The sequence below is a fragment of the Chiloscyllium plagiosum genome, unplaced genomic scaffold (assembly GCF_037043375.1).
Source record: "Chiloscyllium plagiosum isolate Xiang-an unplaced genomic scaffold, Cpla_swu_hap1 HiC_scaffold_2, whole genome shotgun sequence".
Classification (NCBI taxonomy): Eukaryota; Metazoa; Chordata; class Chondrichthyes; order Orectolobiformes; family Hemiscylliidae; genus Chiloscyllium; species Chiloscyllium plagiosum.
In genome coordinates this window covers 78,844,718-78,863,219 of record NW_028270140.1, presented here as the reverse complement: position 1 = coordinate 78,863,219, position 18,502 = coordinate 78,844,718, and the positions used below count along the sequence as shown (strand labels likewise).

Sequence of the window (18,502 nt, the reverse complement as noted above, 5' to 3'; positions counted from 1 at the left end):
TCACTACTCTTTGTTTCCTATCAGCCAACTTTCAATCCAAATTAGTACTTTGCCCCCAATACCATGCGCCCTAATTTTGCTCACTAACCTCCTATGTGGGACTTTATCAAAAGCTTTCTGAAAGTCCAGGTACACTACATCTACTGGATCTCCCTTGTCCATCTTCAGAGTTGCATCCTCTAAAAAGTTCAGAAGATTAGTCAAGCATGATTTCCCCTTCATAAATCCATGCTGACTCTGACCTATCCTGTTACTACTATCCAGATGTGTCGTAATTTCATCCTTTATAATAGACTCCAGCATCTTTCCCACCACTGAGGTCAGACTAACTGGTCTATAATTTCCTGCTTTCTCTCTCCCACCTTTCTTAAAAAGTGGTACAACATTAGCCACCCTCCAAAATCCGCAGGAACTGATCCCGAATCTATCGAACTCTTGAAAATAATCACCAACGCATCCACGATTTCTCGAGCCACCTCCTTCAGTACCCTGGGATGCAGACCATCAGGCCCCGGGGACTTATCAACCTTTAGATCTAAGTCTCTCCAACACCAATTCCTGGCAAATATAAATTCCCTTCAGTTCAGGTCCTTCAGCCACTGTTACCTCAGGGAGATTGCTTGTGTCTTCCCCAGTGAACACAGATCTGAAGTACCAATTCAATTCTTCTGCCATTTCTTTGTTCCCCGTAATATATTCCCCTGTTTCTGTCTTCAAGGGCCCAATTTTAGTCCTAACCAATTTTTTTGCCTTTCACATACCTAAAAAAAACTTTTACTATCTTCCTTTATATTTTTGGCCAGTTTACCTTCGTACCTCATTTTTTCTCTGCGTATTTCCTTCTTAGTAAACCTCTATTGTTCTTTAAAAGCTTCCCAGTCCTCCGTTTTCCCACTTATCTTTGCTATGTTATACTTTTTCGCTTTTAACTTTATATGTTTCTTAACTTCCCTCGTCAGCCACGGCCACCCATGCCTCCTCTTAGGATCTTTCTTCCTTTTTGGAATGAACTGATCCTGCATCTTCTGCATTATACCCAGAAATATCTGCCACTGTTGCTCCACTGTCATCCCTGCTAAGGTATTGCACCATTGTACTTTGGCCAGCTCCTCCCTCATAGCTCCATAGTTCCCTTTATTCAACAGAAATATTGTCACTTCCGATTGTACCCTCTCCCTCTCAAATTGCAGGTTGAAGCTTATTGTATTATGGTCACTACTTCCAATGGCTCCTTCACTTCGAGGTCCCTGATCAATTCTGGTTCGTTGCACAATATATGATCCAGAATTGCCTTCTCCCTGGTAGACTCCAGCACCAGCTGTTCTAAGAATCCATCTCGGAGGCACTCCGCAAAGTCTCTTTCTTGAGGTCCAATATCCTCTTCACTGTCAACGACCAATCTTTGTCTCATCTGCAAATTTACTCATTAGCCTCACCTACATGTTTGTCGATATCATTTATAGATCTCATGAACAATAAGCAACCCAGCATTGATCCCTGTGGTACAGCACTGGACACCAGCCTCCAGTCACACAAACAGCCTTTTACCACCAACTTCTGTCCCCTAATCACTAAGAAAATTTTGGATCCAACTTGTCATGTTACCCTGAATCACATGTACTTTTACATTTTTTTAAAAATCAGTTTTCCATGTTGGACCTTGCCAAAGGCTTTGCTGAAGTCCATATAAAACTACACCAATTGCCCTCATCTACACATCTAGTCATCTCCTTGAGAATTCAATCAAATTTGTTAGACATAACCTCCTTTTGACAAAGCTACGCTGACTATCCTTGATCAAATCTGGTCTCTCCAAGTGTAGATTAATTCTCTCCTGCTAACTTTTTTCAATAGTTTCCCTATGACTAAGGAAGAGTCATTGGTCTGTAATTCGCTGGTCTATCCCTACCACCCTTCTTGAGAAATGGAACCACATTAATGCCCTTCAGTCCTCGGGCACCTCCCCTGTTGCCAAACAGGAAATAAAACTTTGGTTCAGAGCCCTTGTAATTTCCTTCCACATGTCCCACAGCAGTCTGTGATAGAACTCATTCAGACCTGCCTTCCCTGAAGGCAGAAGTGAGTTTAAGTTGCTCATATCCTGGACCACTGACTGCCTCAAGTGCCCAGCTGACCATGTCCAAACTGGTATCTGATGATGCCCTTGACTTATTATACCAGTATGCCTTCCTGAAGGCAACACCCTTGACTTGGCTGAAGACTACTCCCCTTTGACCTTCACACTCAGTCATTTAGATGACACTCATGTCAATACGTTGCCATGCAATCTCCTGGCATATGCTGCAAATATGACACTGACATTGCATAGTGGCATAAAGCAACATGTCCACTTTCTTGACTAATCCCTGTTGGCAAACATGACCAGTTGCCTGGCAATGTGTCTGTGCTGGAAGCCAAAGCAAACCAGAAGTACTTAATGCTTATAACTTTCAAATGACATTTCCTTGCCCTTTTGCACATTGCAATGAGGGGTTGTTGTGAACATTCAAGTAGGCACAAAATCAGTGAGCACTAAGAGAGCAAACAAAGCATCTCACAATGCACCCTGCTCCAATCCATGAGCTGGGTGCCTATCCCTGTGGACAAAGTGGCCTAGCAGTAGTATTACAACGTAAGGAATCAATTTGGTGTAGCATTTAAGTTGAGAACTGTACACCGCATGAGTTGAAGATATGCTGTAGTGATTTGGTAAGACTGGTGTCTGTCCACTGTCAAAACTGCCCGTAGTGTTAGGTAAGGGGTAAATGTAGGGGTATGGGTGGGTTGCGCTTCGGCGGGGCGGTGTGGACATGTTGGGCCGAAGGGCCTGCTTCCACACTAAGTAATCTAATCTCATCTAATCTAATCTAATCTAATCCATGGACAGGCAGTTGCTACCCATGGACCTGGCCAAGATAGAGGCTCAGAGGAGTTGCCAGGCACCCACTTTGACGTTCATGCTGAAAACCGTCACTATTTGATGTGTGTCTCTGTCTTTCTGCCATATGGGAGAACAACAAACCACACACAAATGAGGAGAAAATAGCTCATTCTGAAATGTAAAAAGCATGCAAATAAGCCTCTTGCCATTCTTGGTGGGATTCTCATCTCACTGTTCAAATCTCGGGTAGAATATCAGGTTTTTTTTTCCTGAGACAATGGAAAAAAAAAGTGTGATGCTCAATCCTGCTGTATTTTCCCAAATGACTTCCTATTGCCCACATGAGTCGGGAAGTGGGGGAAAAAAAAAAATCAGCTCCATAGTGTTGCATGCTTTGGACAAAACAGCCACGTGATTTTGCTTTAAAATAAATGTTTCACACATTGCAAATTATTTATTGGTTGATGAAACATTTTGCTAATGGGGCATTATTCCTATCCACTTCCTTCACTTCCATTTCTATGGTAATAATTTCAGTCGTGCTACTTCAGACACACTTGGATATTATTTTTAATCTATAAAAAGTTATTTAATTTTAGTTACCTTACAGTCGTTCAATACTAGTTTATGTGACTGTTCCACGTAGCATTCTTTTTGTGACATAGCCAAAACATTTTAAGTTTTATTTCTTAGATCAAGCACAAGTTACAGGTTAAACTACAAGATTTACTTTTATTTAATTCTCTGCCTACTCCATTTTTGCCCACCTTATCAAGTCATGAACCACTGACTGTCTGCTGTTGTCCCTTTTCTTCTAATCACACATGAATTGCCTATCCACAGATCCCTGAAGGTGGCAGGCCAGGTTCATAAGGTAGTTACAACATACAAGATGCTTGTCTTTATTACTTGTTGCATAAATAATAAGTGCAGGGAGGTTATGTCAGAGCTGTTCTGAACTTTGGTTAGGCCACAGTTGGAGTACTGTCTGCAGTTCTGGTCACCACACTATAGGAAGGGTATGTTTGTACTGAAGGGGCACACAGAAGATTCACCAGGCTGTTGCCTGGGATCAAGCATTTCAGCTATGCAGAAAGCCTGGATAGCTCAGGCTGTTTTCTTTGAAGTACAGAAGGTTGAGGGGGACCTGATAAAAGTGCATAAAATTATGAGGGATATGGACACATATGGACAGCTGTTCCATCTAGTCGAAGGATCAATAACAAGGAAACATAATTTCAAACTGGAATGCAAGAAATTTACAGGGGATTTTGAGGAAAAGATTTTTCATCAAGATGGTAGTAGGGGCCAGAAATGCACTGCCAGGGAAGGTAGTTCAGCTGAAAAACCTCACAAACTTTAACAAGTACTTAAGATGAGCACATGAAGAGTCATAACATTCAAGGCTGTATGGGCCTAGTAGAGGAAAGTGGGACTGTCTTGGTGATCCAGACTCAACGAGCCAACAGGCCTCTCAAGGCAGTGTGGTTCTATGATTCTATGATCTGTTGCCAATGATTTTCTTAACATTTGCTGAAGTCTTGAACATCCTCAGAATTCATTTTGCAGATCAAACATTTGGGTATCAGATGTTTCTCTTTGTGTTGGAATTGTTTTTCAAACTAGATTTGCTCTGGGGGGGGGGGGGGGGGGGTGGGGGGAAGGGGGGGGAAGAGGGGGGAAGAAATAAGATCTCTTTGAATATAGTTCCAATAGGTACTGGTGTCTGTCTAGCCTGGGTAATAGGAACCCAAATGTAGCTATATTATCTTTAAACAAATTCAAACAGATTATGGACAGAGCTACCAAGCAACAAGGCACATCATAAACCAGTGTAATAAATAGGACAGGGAAGGAAAATGTTCTTATAAAATAGCATTTGAAGCAAACTCCAAGATTCTTCAGGAAACACTTTTGATCTCCAATCTTAGTAGTGGTAGAAGAGACAGCAAATTAACTCTGCTAAAAATCAGTAGCATAAATAGGTACTCCACAATCAAAAAGCTTTCTTTATTCTCTTGTGGGACGTGGGCGTCACTGATCAGCCAGCATTTAGTGCCCATCCCTAATTGCCCTTGAGAAGATAATAATGAATTGCTTTTTTAAACTAGTACAGTCCCATGTGCTGCAATAGAATACAATGCAGTTGGAAAGGGAATTCCAGGATTTTGACCCAATGACAGTGAAGGAACAGTGATAAATTTCCAAGTCAAGATGGTGAGTGGTTTGGAGGGGAAATTGGTAGTGGTGGGATTTCTAGTACGTATGCTGCCCCTGTCCTTCTTAATGTAAGTGGTCACAGGTTTGGAAGGTGCTGTCTAAAGATCTTTGGTGAACTTCTGCAGTGCATCATGTGGATAGCTCACACTGATGCAGAGTGTATCAGTGGTGGAGGGAGTGCATGGTTATGGATATAGTGCCAATTAAGCGGGCTATTTTGTCAAACTTCTTATAGTTGCACCCATCTGAGCAATTGAGGAGTATTCCATCATATTCCTGATTTATGCCTTGTAGATGGCTATGGGGAGTCAGGAGGCGAGTTACTCACTGCAATAACCTAGCCTTTGACCTGCTTTTGTAGCCAGTGTGTTTATATGGTGAATCCAGTGAATATCTGGTCAATGATAATCCCAGGATGTTGATAGTGAGAGATTCAGTGATGATAACAATTAAATGTCAAAAGGTGATACATAACTCAGCTCTTTTTGTAAATGGTTGTTGCTGCTTACCACTTTTTAGCCCAGGCCCGGGTATTGTCCAGGTCTTGCTGCATTTGGTCATGGACTGCTTGTTTCTGGGGAGTCACGAATGCTGAATATTGAGGATGTCACAGAGCACGAGGACACATTGCAAAAGGGACATTGAGGGGATCTTGTAACACAATGGTTGTATATCTACCTCTGGGTCAGGAGATTTGGGTTCAAGTCTCACTTGTTCCAGACAAGTGCAATGACATCTCTGAACAGGCTGATATGCAAAATATCTAAAAGGGAGATTGATCTGATCGGCTGGATTGGTAGCTCTAGCAACTGTTCAAGAACATAACTATCCTATTATAATTTCTGTATTCTGGCTATTGAGGGAGTGCAGTGTAGGTTCACGAGGTCAATTCCTGGAATGGCGGGACTACCTTACGCTGAAAGACTGGAGCGACTGGGCTTGTATACCCTTGAGTTTAGAAGACTGAGAGGGGATCTGATTGAGACATATAAAATTATTAAAGGATTGGACACTCTGGAGGCAGGAAACATGTTTCCGCTGATGGGTGAGTGCCAAACCAGAGGACACAGCTTAAAAATACGGGGTAGACCATTTAGGACAGAGATGAGGAGAAACTTCTTCACCCAGAGAGTGGTGGCTGTGTGGAATGCTCTGCCCCAGTGGGCAGTGGAGGCCCAGTCTCTGGATTCATTTAAGAAAGAGTTGGATAAAGCTCTCAAGGATAGTGGAATCAAGGGTTATGGAAATAAGGCAGGAACAGGATACTGATTAAGGATGATCAGCCATGATCATATTGAATGGCGGTGCAGGCTTGAAGGGCAGAATGGCCTATTCCTGCACCTATTGTCTATTGACTATTCTGATCATCTCCCCCCAAACAGTGTGTCATGAGAAACTAAATAAAATGTGCAGATTTTCAGTACTTCACAAGGAGAACAGAACACCTTTTGCAGTAGGTATGAAGTGCCAGCTTCAGCTACCAATCACATTACAGCAGATTGAGAGGGGTGGCTGTCTTTAGGTTAACAGGATAAAGGACTGGAGGATATAGGAGGTGGTAATGGAAACCCTGACTGCCCTCGAGTGTATGTAAGTGATCTCATGACACTAGGTAAAGCAGATCCAAGGGATATTCCCAGCCTCATTGTGAAGATTTTGTAAACATTTCAAAATGAACAAACAGCTGATCTGATCATTGGTTTCAATGCTCTTTCTGAAACGTGATTATTATATGTAAATTAGTGGCTCTATTTTCAGCTGTACAACAGTGATTAAACTTCAAAAAGTACTTCATTAGCTGTACAGAACATTTGAAACATACTGTGACCGAGACAGACACAATATAATCACAAGTATTTTGTCTTTCATCAATGGGTGAAAGATACTATCGATGGTCTTAATCAGGCAAGAAAAAAAATCAAGCCTTCCCTGAAGGAACTAAACTGACACCACTACTTCTGCAAAGGCACAGAAGCATATAGGTGGAGGTAATTAAGCCTAGTCATCTTTATTTTCTAGGTAATTTGAACTGTGTGGTTACAAACCATGTAGAACTGTTACTTGAAATCTGCTGTAGTGTATAAAATTGCTGAAGTACTGGTTTTACAATTCTACTTATAGAACCAATTATTCCAAATTTATAAACTATTTGAAAAGATTTAAATGGTAATGTGCCACACAGTTGTAGTTTTAGGAGGTTTCAATGATGAATTATGATGATTACTTCAAGTCAATAAAATGAAACATCAAATTGCCTACTTTACCCATATCTAAAAATCTGAACAAATATGTTTACTATGAAACACAAAGTTAACACATTTAACATAAACACCACACAATATTTCCTGCATACCTTATGTCAAAAACATCTAACACCAAACCACACATTAAAAACTACACTTCCTTCTCGCTTTTAAGGCAAAATAATATTTTGAGTGACAACATACATGTTAATTATTTGCAACCACCCACTAAGTTTGCTTCAAAAGAGGAAGTATTTAATTAAAAAGAAAATGTGTTGAAATTGAAAAGAAAAAGGTCCACACTCTCAAAGCTTGTGGTAAAAGGTTAGCTTTTTTAAAAATTGAGGAATTGTTTTGGACCAGTCTCAGAATTCTTCCAAAGGTGATTGGCTTACTTTGCTTAAATTTGCACATTTAGCAAAGGCAGATAGCAATGTCGTCTACTGTGTAGCAACAGGTAAATTCAATTTGTGCAATATTTTATATACAAATACAACACTTACACCATTTTTGAACTGAAAAGTCAGGAATCAGGGAACTTGAGCAATATGTAACCAGCAGGGTTTCTTGTAGAGATGAAAGAGCCATGGTTACAATCACTTTCTGTTTAACATTAAAAATCACACAACACCAGATTATAGTCCAACATGTTTATTTGGGCACACATCGCTATGACGCTATGACACTAGCTTTCGGAGCGCTGCTCCTTCATTTATGGAATTTAAATTCTGTGTCTTACAATCTTATTCACCACAACCACCTGATGAAGGAGCAGCGCTCCGAAAGCTACTGCTTCCAAATAACCCTGTGGACTATAACCTGGTGTTGTCTGATTTTTAAACTTTGTCCACCCCAGTCCAACACCGGCATCTCCACATCATTTCTGTTTAACAAAAACAAACTTATTGTAGAATATCAACATCCCACAAATGTTGGGCCGAAGGGCCCATTTCCATGCTGTAAACCTCTACGAGTCTGAACAATAGACTAATCAAGGTGGCAACAAAAATACTCATGTTATGTTATTGTAAATATTTGTTGTCTGGGTTCAAAGTGACAAGAACTACAGTTTAATTATAGCGAAATCAAATGTCTGATTTGAAATCCAAAACAATAGCTTAAGGCAACTTTGGGTTTGTGCTGGTTTTAATGTACCATTGAAAACAGTGCAAAATATATTTGCTTACAATTTAACTAGAACATTATCAAATTGCTGTAAACATCCACTGGGTCACACATTATGCTTTAAATATTCATCATCTGAATTTTCACAGTTCAGTGACCAGTAGTGCAAGTATATTGTACTTGTACTGTTCATTTGCATGACTCTAAATATAGAGTCTGGCAACGTCAGCATAGCAAGCGCATTAAAAAAATTAAATGTTATTTACAAATAGATCAGATATTCCTTGACAGGCCATTACCTCTCAACAATTGCCATTCCGTGTAGGAATTGTGAGCAGTTTTAGAACTCATATCTAAGAAAGGATGTGCGAGCCTTCGAGGGGGTCCAGAGGAGGTTTATGAGAACAATCCCTGGGATGAAGGGTTTTCCATTTGAGGAGCAGTTGGATCTGTACTCAATGGAGTTTAGAAAAATGAGGGAGGGATCTTATTGAAACCTACAGAATACGGAGATGCCTGGATAGAGTGGATAGTGAGACATTTACACCAGTAGGAGGGACTAGGACCCGAGGGCACAGCCTTAGAGTGAATGGACAACTCTTTAGAGCTGACACAAGGAGGACTTTTTTCCAGCCTGAGGGTGGTGAATCTGTGGAACCCATTGCTGCAGGAATGGATAGCTGAGCATCACAAGACTTAGCCAGTAAGAAAGACCATTACCATGTCAAATTCATTGCCAAGACTTTTGCTGTTCCCCCTTTCACTTCCCTTCCACGACCACTTTGTGCTCACATTCCACCTCTGCCACATTCAACTAACAATCCTCCTTACCTTCGGCCACCAACAAGTGTCTTCCACTTCCATCATTCTGAAGAAACTAATCCCTCTCTGGCACACAGAATCACTCTTCAATCTGAAGCCTTTGACCGGAAATGTTAACTTGTTATAAATGCTGCTTGACCTTAATTATTTCCAACACTTTCCTTTTAGTTCAGTTTTCTCACATCTAAAGTATTGCACTTTTTTTTGACAGCATTCATGTGGGTTAAACTGAACCTTTTACACAAAGCAGTACCTTAAACATAAATGTAACGGTTAAATGTTGCCAAGTAAAAAGGTGAAAACAAATAAACCAAATTTTTCCATTCGATGGAGGAGTAAATTAATAGATTAGAAATCAACCAAATATACATATTTTCAATGATCCCATACTTCTCAACCTCTCACTTTTATTATATAAATGTCTAAATTTCTTGTAGAAATAGAGTAAGTAAGCAGGTGAGTGATGAAAGACTGAGACAGTTTCAAATAAATTGGGAGACAGTCAGGAATTGCTTTTCTTGAGAAAGGGCTTTGTACAAAGAGCTTTCATTTGTATACAAGATTCTCTAAACCACTTCACAACCAAGCACACTGAATTGTAGTCACAATGATGTTAAAAAAAAATTGGATACAAAGTCCATATAGAGCAAGGCTCCAAAAACACTAAGGTTGTGATTTTTTCCTCTCTCGAGGCAGGATGGTTGAGGTCAGAATGGTACATAATGGTCAACCTTTTCCAAGATGATTCAGTGTCAATTACCAGCCACTTAGGCACTTTAAATCCACCATTAATCCAATTACAGCTTTCCCGCAAGTGAACAGAATGGCTGCTGTCCTGATTGGGATGTCCAAGTGACCTGCCTGCCATGGTGTGCAGTCTGAGACTTCAGTAATGCTGTTTCCCTTCCTGAGATTGCTAGCCTTCGACTGGCGGCAGTTTCAGGCAGCCATGACTTCAGAGCTGGGGCTCTAGATTCGACAAGCAGCTTGCTAGGCAACACTTAAGCTCCCAATTGCTGCTCAATTGGTAAGATTTCCTGTTGTGGCTTGGCCTTGAAGACATCCATCCGCACACATTGTACAGAGGACTAAATCCTGATCCAAATGAACAAATGACCAATTAATCTGTTGGTGGCTTTATTTTAGTTGAGAATTAATGAGCCTTTGAGGACCCTGGGACTCTACTCAATGGAGTTTAGAAGGATGAGGGGGGAATCTAATTGAAATATCGATTTAAATACTAAATAGCCTGGACAGAGTAGATGTTGGAAAGATGTTTCCCTAGGTAGGAGAGTAAAAGGAAGAGCTTTTAGAATGGAGATAAGGAGAAACTTCCTCAGTCAGAGAGTGGTGAATCTGTGCAAATCATCGCCCCAGAAGGCCGTGGAAGCCAGGTCATTGAGTTATTTAAAACAGAGATAGATAAGTTATTGATTTCCAAGGGGATCAAAGGTTGTGGGGAGAAAGCAGGAAAATGGAGTTTAAAAAAAACCTACTGGCCATGAATGAATGGGAAGTAGATTCGATGGGCCAAATGACCTAATTTCTGCTCCTACGTCTCACACTCTTATAGAACCAATGTTTCCATGAGGAGCTGAATGGCCTCCTTCAGTGATGTAACATTCCTGTGACTCTGAATTCTAACCAGCAAGCAAGTACTCTATGCATGCTAAAAGTGTCGTGGAATCTATATATACCAAAACAGATCATAGGGAGATTTGAAAGCACAAGTGGAAGTTTTTCTTAAGAAACTAACTACTTTAGTGATCAATTTAAAACCCTTTCTGCAACTATCCACTAGCAAATGATTTAGCATTAATAGAAAAGATCCAGAGGTTTGTAATCTTTAAGTTTCTGGAATGCAACTGAAGAGTACTTCCCACAATCACTAAGCCACAGACTTAGTCATGACAGATGGCAACTGTTTTATGAGAAGACATGATGAGACAACACCTAGCTGTTTCTGCTGCTGCCAATTTCTCACTCACTTTAATGTTTAAAATAGCCTGTTACATTATAGCTTCACGCTAGCTTTGTTAATAATTCCAGGAAAATAGAATATAATAATAGACCTACTTTGACATTAATATCAGCTTTCAATATAAAAATATGCTGAAATATTTTAAGTTCTGGATGAAAAATAATAAATGGAAAAGGTAATTGGCCAGTCGTTTTAAATACTTAAGTGGAAATATTCAATATAGCTGATCAGTGAGAAGAGCACGATTCTCCTGCAAACTCAGATTCACTTACCTGTTGGAAATGAATCATCCCCTACATTGACCAGAATTTCAAACAGCGTGAGCTAAGGAATATGTTCTCAAGCATCAACTTGGAAAGCACAATAAATAGATTAAAATAAACTAGAGGAAGCAATATGGTTCAAACCAAGCATTACTTTCTTTTTGATAGCTCGAACACAGTTGGGGGCTCTCTGTATTGTTCATGCAATACATTCTGTAGAAAAAAAACTTAAAGACTTTTTACTGGTTAACCCAAAGGCAGCTGTCTTTGTGCCACAAAAGGAAGCTTTCATTGCACACTGAAGTATAAAGAAAACACATGCCATATCTGCACTGACTAGTTGTGCTTTGCTCATGTTACCCAAGAGGTATTTCAGCTATGCAACTGTCCATGATAGTTTTACATCTAACAACATCTGAAAGTCCCTTGACTAAATACTGGCATTTATGTGGTCCTTTTTTAAACAGCTGTATTAAAACAGTTTAGCTGTCACAAATCATTTGTGCAGTTAGATCTTGAGGCATATTTATTGATTTAAACAAACTACTGTTATCATTGGCTTCGTTCTACACCCTTTCAGTTAAAACATTTTATTTCTCCACCCAAACCCTCAGCCCCATATACCCCAACCCCAAAGAGCAAATATGTAAGAGAAAAGTAATTCATTGCAACTGAAAACAGTAAAACAAAAGGCAGTGAAAGAAAGAAAAACATGTTTTGAAGTCTCCACTCTCAAAGAATGTTAGAAGTCACTAGCAAATAAACCTCCTCTAAAATAACACTGTCAAATTATCCTCAAAAATTAGCAAATATCCATTCGAATCTCAGAGGATCAAAATGCAACAGCAATTTAAAGTAGTATATTGTTGACAGTCAGTGGTGATTAGAATGATTGGATTACTCTCCTTTCAATGGATTTGTGGAAGATCTGTTACCTTACAGACAAAAAAATGTAATCTCAGCTACATGTTAATTTGATCTCTGTGCTCATCATCTTCTTTCAAGTTTTTGACATGAAGTAGCTAACTATTCATTATATTTTAAATTCTCTGCAGGATTTCTTTTCACCCAAATTTGCTGAGAATGGAGACTGAGTATTTTCAAGTGACTACTTCAAGGGGAAACAAACTAAAAACCTGAAAGATCAAAACAGGCAATTAGCAGGGAAGAATGTTAAATAGAAAATACCTAAGGCACTGCTAACATGGTCCCACTAGGAAGCACAGATTGTGAGTAAAGGACTGGGATTAAATAGATGCAAAGTTGAGAACAAACTGATGTTTATGAATGATAAACAGACAGTAATGGAGCAGCAGAATTAAACTAGGTGGAGAATCATAACTGGCACACAAGAAAGGGGAGGGCAATATTTGGAAAGCTTAGTATGAGAGAAAGGCCTCCACAAAAAGGCAAAAGTTGTTGTAACTACAGCTCTAAATCACATTAAATATTTCATGAATACACAAGCTTGAAAATTAATTTTCTATTATCTGTCAACTTTTGCCGATTCCAAATATAAATACAAGAAAGTACTAGCAACTTTTCCAAGCTAGGGTTGCTCCTACTGCTACATAATTATGAACTCCAGCAAACAGTCAACACATCTTTTCTCGACAATTTATAGAACTAATTTTTTTGAAAAGAAATGTCAATTGACTGAAATTCCTGATGAGTATGAATATGAATTGTAAAATATTTTCAAATATGATTAAAAGTTCCTGTTACTATTTTGCTTCATTTGCATCCTTAGTTTGATGTAAAATATCCCAGGCACGTTTTTGGAGATACATCCATTGTACTGGCTCAATCACCACTAAGACAGATTACATGTTTTTCATTGCTGCTTGTGGGAGTTTACTGCGTGCAAATTGGCTGACATACTTCCTATATTACAGCAACAACTGCATCTAAAAATATGGAAATAAGTATAAAATACTTTGAAACATGGTCATGGAAAATGCGACGTAAATACAGTCAATTTATAATTTGAAGCTAATTTTGCCCAACAAAGTTCCACAAACAGCAATGAGATAGATTTGTGATGTGAGAAAACAAAACTTTTCCACACAATGAGTGGTTCAGGCCTGGAACGCACCTGCTGAAAAAAGTAGAGGTGGTAAGTTCATTCAAACATTCAGGAGGGCATTGGATGATTATTTGAATAGAAACAGTGAACACATGGAGGGAGAAAGGCAGAGAATGGCATTAAGATGCTTCCTTGGATAGCCAGTACAGACATGATGGACCAAGTGGTCTCCTCCTATGCCACAACACTTTTGTGATTCTGTGAAGTGAACAGTTAATCTCTTTTTGGTGGCGTTATTGGAGTACAAATATTGGCTCAGCCACCAACAGAATTCTGTTCTTCTGTGATTGGCACAATTGGTCTTACAGATCAAAAGAATAAGCAAATGACAACCTTATTTAAAATCTCATTCAAAATATCATACACCTGACAACGTAATATCCTCTTAGCTTGAGCAGAACTATATGATTTGGGTGTGGCTTGAACATATCGTCTTTTCATTCAAATTTGATAATATAAAAAGCTGAGCCATTGAATGAACACAAAGGGCAGATTTAGATGGCAATGGCAAAGCAAGAGTGCATACCTAAATCGGCTGAATGGCATTTGTTCAGTTTTATTCCATTAAAGTGGAATCAGAAAAAAACAGAATGAAAATCTGGTAGAGACATGCTCGGTACACAATCATTTTCCTTCCACAGCTCCATACATAACTGTGAATCCTCTCACCCAAAATGGCCTTTCAAGGTTCAAGTAGATTTCTTCTCACCATGGCACTACATACCTTACTCATTGTGTACCCAAGTACAAGAGAAACGTCCTTCACTGCAAACATTTAAACAAGAGGAAAAGTAGCATGTAATTCATGGTGATTCCAAAACTAAAGGCACATGAACAGATAAGGAGCTGTACTTTTGTTTTAAGTGAACCTATTCAGTGATCTTACAAATGCACCTCTGGAGCAGGTTCGAGACTTGAAATCAGGTCTCCTGGTTCAGAGGTAGGGATATTACAACTGCACCACATGGCCCATGAGTTGTTGCAAAATTTCTAAGACAATTGTCCACACTTGCCTTAAAACTGCTCTCTTAAATAGCTTGTGGCTCCATGTAATAAACCCTCGTTCTTGTTGAATGGACGGGATGCCAGAGAAATGACACAAAGTGCTCCTCCAGCCACCATTTTCCAATCTTTCCAATATTTGTTGTGACATCTCATTAACTAAGAGACCAAGTTTGTTAATTGGAGTTAAAACCTATGGAGCTCTAGTTTCTCACATTGTCACTTTTATAGATTTATTTACTTAATCTCTCATGAGACAAAATGCTCAGCAGGAAGAATACTGACAGGAAGCATGAATGGGAAAAGGAAATTACCCTGGGTTTCAGAAATTTATCCCACAGACAGCACCTTCATCTGATTAATTTCCAAGAAGTACTGCTGTGATATTTTTATAAACAGAGACATTTATCACTAGTTAAATGTAACTTTCAGGTTTAAACATTAATTTTGAATGCATCCAAACACATTTGCTAAATTCTGATTCTCCAACAACATGGTTCAAATAGCTACAGTATGACAGACTAAAAACACACTGGGTTGTTCTTGAAATGAGAGCAGTCTCCAAACATTAATGACTCTATAACAGGTCAAGCTGTGAAGGATTACAAAAGTTGACAACATTTATTTAAGCAAATGCAAAACATTTTGGATGCTGGAAATCTGAAGAAAAAACATGCTGGAGAAACTTAGCAGTCTGTCAGTGTCTGTGGAGAGACTCATGAAACAGAATTAGGATTTTCAGTCTGATACAATTTCACTGGAAGTGGAAAAGTGATGGTTCTATATTGGTAGAAAAAAAGGTAGGGAGAAGCAAATGGAACACAAAAGAAAATAAAGGGAAGGTTTGAAGACGAGTGAGACAAGAGAGCACAGTAGGCACTGGTGAAGGAGACAGAGAGACCGAGAGAGAGACCGAGAGAGACCGAAGAGACCGAGAGAGACCGAGAGAGACCGAGAGAGACAGAGAGACCGGAGAGAGACCGAGAGAGACAGAGAGAGACAGAGAAGACAGAGAGAGACAGAGAGAGACAGAGAGAGACAGAGAAGACAGACCAAGAGAGACAGACCAAGAGAGACAGACCAAGAGAGACAGACCAAGAAGACAGACCAAGAGAGACAGACCAAGAGAGAGAGAGACAGACCAAGAGAGAGAGAGAGAGAGAGACAGACACTCCAAGAGAGAGAGAGAGAGAGAGAGACAGACACACCAAGAGAGAGAGAGAGAGAGAGAGAGAGAGAGAGAGAGAGAGAGAGAGAGAGAGGAGAGAGAGAGAGAGAGACAGACACACCAAGAGAGAGAGAGAGAGAGAGAGACAGACACACCAAGAGAGAGAGAGAGAGAGAGAGAGACAGACACACCAAGAGAGAGAGAGAGAGAGAGAGACAGACACACCAAGAGAGAGAGAGAGAGAGAGAGAGAGAGAGAGAGAGAGACAGACACACAAGAGAGAGAGAGAGAGAGAGAGAGAGAGAGAGAGAGAGAGAGAGAGAGAGAGAGAGAGAGAGAGAGAGACGCTGAGAGAGAGAGAGAGAGAGAGAGAGACGCTGAGAGAGAGAGAGAGAGAGAGAGAGACAGACACACCAAGAGAGAGAGAGAGACAGAAAGACAGCCGAGAGAGAGAGACAGACAGACACGCCGAGAGAGAGAACGACAGACACGCCGAGAGAGACAGACAGACAGGCCGAGAGAGACAGACAGACAGGCCGAGAGAGAGAGAGAGACAGACACGCCGGAGAGAGAGAGAGAGAGAGAGAGAGAGAGAGAGAGAGAGAGAGAGAGAGAGAGGAGAGAGAGAGAGAGAGAGAGACACAGAGACAGACACGCCGAGAGAGAGGAGAGAGAGACACAGGAGAAGAGAGAGGAGAGAGAGAGAGAGAGAGAGAGAGTGAGAGAGAGAGAGAGACACAGAGACAGACACGCCGAGAGAGAGAGAGACAGACAGACGCCGAGAGAGAGAGAGAGAGACAGACACGCGATGAGAGAGAGAGAGAGACAGACACACAGACGAGAGAGAGAGAGAGAGAGAGAGAGAGAGAGAGAGAGAGAGAGAGGAGAGAGAGAGAGAGAGAGAGAGAGAGAGAGAGCAGACCGACCGCCGAGAGAGAGAGAGAAACAGACCAGCCCGAGAGAGAGGAGAGAGACCGAAGGACAGCCGAGAGAGAGAGAAGAGGAGACAGACAGACACGCCGGAGAGAGAAGAGACAGACACGCGGCGAGAGAGAGAGACAGACACGACCCCGAGAGAGAGAGAGAGAGAGACACAGAGAGAGAGAGAGAGAGAGAGAGAGAGAGAGAGAGAGAGACACAGAGACAGACACGCCGAGAGAGAGAGAGACAGACACGCGAGAGAGAGAGAGAGAGAGACAGACACGCCGAGAGAGAGAGAGAGAGAGAGAGAAGAGAGAGAGAGAGAGAGAGAGAAGAGAAGAGAGAGAGGAGAGAGAGAGAGAGAGAGAGAGAGAGAGACAGAGAGAAGAGAGAGAGAGAGAGAGAGAGACAGACACGCCGAGAGAGAGAGAGACAGACAGACACGCCGAGAGAGAGAGAGGACAGACAGACACGCCAGAGAGAGAGAGAGACAGACAGCACGCCGAGAGAGGAGAGACAGACACAAGGAGAGGAGAGAGACAGACACGCCGAGAGAGAGAGAGAGAGAGACACAGAGAGAGAGAGAGAGAGAGAGAGAGAGAGAGAGAGAACAGAGACAGACACCCGAGAGAGAGAGAGAGACAGACACGCCGAGAGAGAGAGAGACAGACACGCGAGAGAGAGAGAGAGAGACAGACACGCCGAGAGAGAGAGAGAGAGAGAGACAGACACGCCGAGACACAGAGAGAGACAGACAGCCGAGAGAGAGAGACAGACAGACACGCGAGAGAGAGAGACAGACACGCCGAGACACAGAGAGAGACAGACACGCCGAGACACAGAGAAAGACAGACACCCGAGACACAGAGAGAGCAGACACGCCGAGAGAGAGAAGAGACAGACAGACACGCCGAGAGAGAGAGACAGACACGCCGAGACACAGAGAGACAGACACGCCGAGAGAGAGAGACAGACAGACAACGCCGAGAGAGAGAGACAGACAGACACGCGAGAGAGAGAGAAGACACGCCGAGAGAGAGAGACAGACACGCCGAGACACAGGAGAGACAGACACGCCGAGAGAGAGAGACAGACAGACACGCCGAGAGAGAGAGACAGACACGCCGAGACACAGAGAGAGACAGACACGCCGAGAACAACAGGAGAGACAGACACGCAGAGACACAGAGAGAGACAGGACACGCCAGAGAGAGAGAGCAGACAGACACCGGAGAGAGAGACAGACACGCCGAGACACAGAGAGAGACAGACACGCCGAGAGAGAGAGACAGACAGACACGCCGGAGAGAGAGAGAGACAGACACGCCGAGACACAGAGAGAGACAGACACGCCGACGACAACACGAGAGAGACAGACACGCCGAGAGAGAGAGAGACAACACGCAGAGAGAGAGACAGACAGACACGCCGAGAGAGAGAGACAGACAGACACGCCTGAGAGAGAGAGACAGACAGACACGCCGAGAGAGAGAGACAGACAACGCCGAGAGAGAGAGACAGACAGACACGCCGAGAGGAGAGAGACAGACAGACACGCCGAGAGAGAGAGACAGACAGACAGACACCGCCGAGAGAGAGAGAGACAGACAGACAGACACGCCGAGAGAGAGAGAGCAGACAGACAGACACGCCGAGAGAGAGAGACAGACAGACAGACAACACCGAGAGAGAGAGACAGACAGACACGCCAGAGAGGAGAGAGACAGACAGACACGCCCGAGAGAGAGAGACAGACACGCCGAGACACAGAGACAGACAGACACGCCGAG

At 41.8% G+C, this 18,502-nt stretch overlaps 1 protein-coding gene across 4 annotated transcripts in view; it reads right to left on the bottom strand.

Moving 5' to 3' along the window:
• LOC122560854 (E3 ubiquitin-protein ligase MARCHF3) overlaps positions 1 to 18,502 on the bottom strand; it is a 117,498-nt gene that overhangs the window by 85,758 nt on the left and 13,238 nt on the right. The window contains exon 1 of one of the 4 annotated variants that reach the window (XM_087997974.1): positions 11,545 to 11,684. The exons of the other annotated variants lie outside the window; for them this stretch is intronic. The gene's annotated coding sequence lies outside the window, so the exon portion shown is untranslated. Of the gene's footprint in view, positions 1 to 11,544; positions 11,685 to 18,502 lie in introns of those variants that run through there. 4 annotated transcript variants of the gene reach the window in all.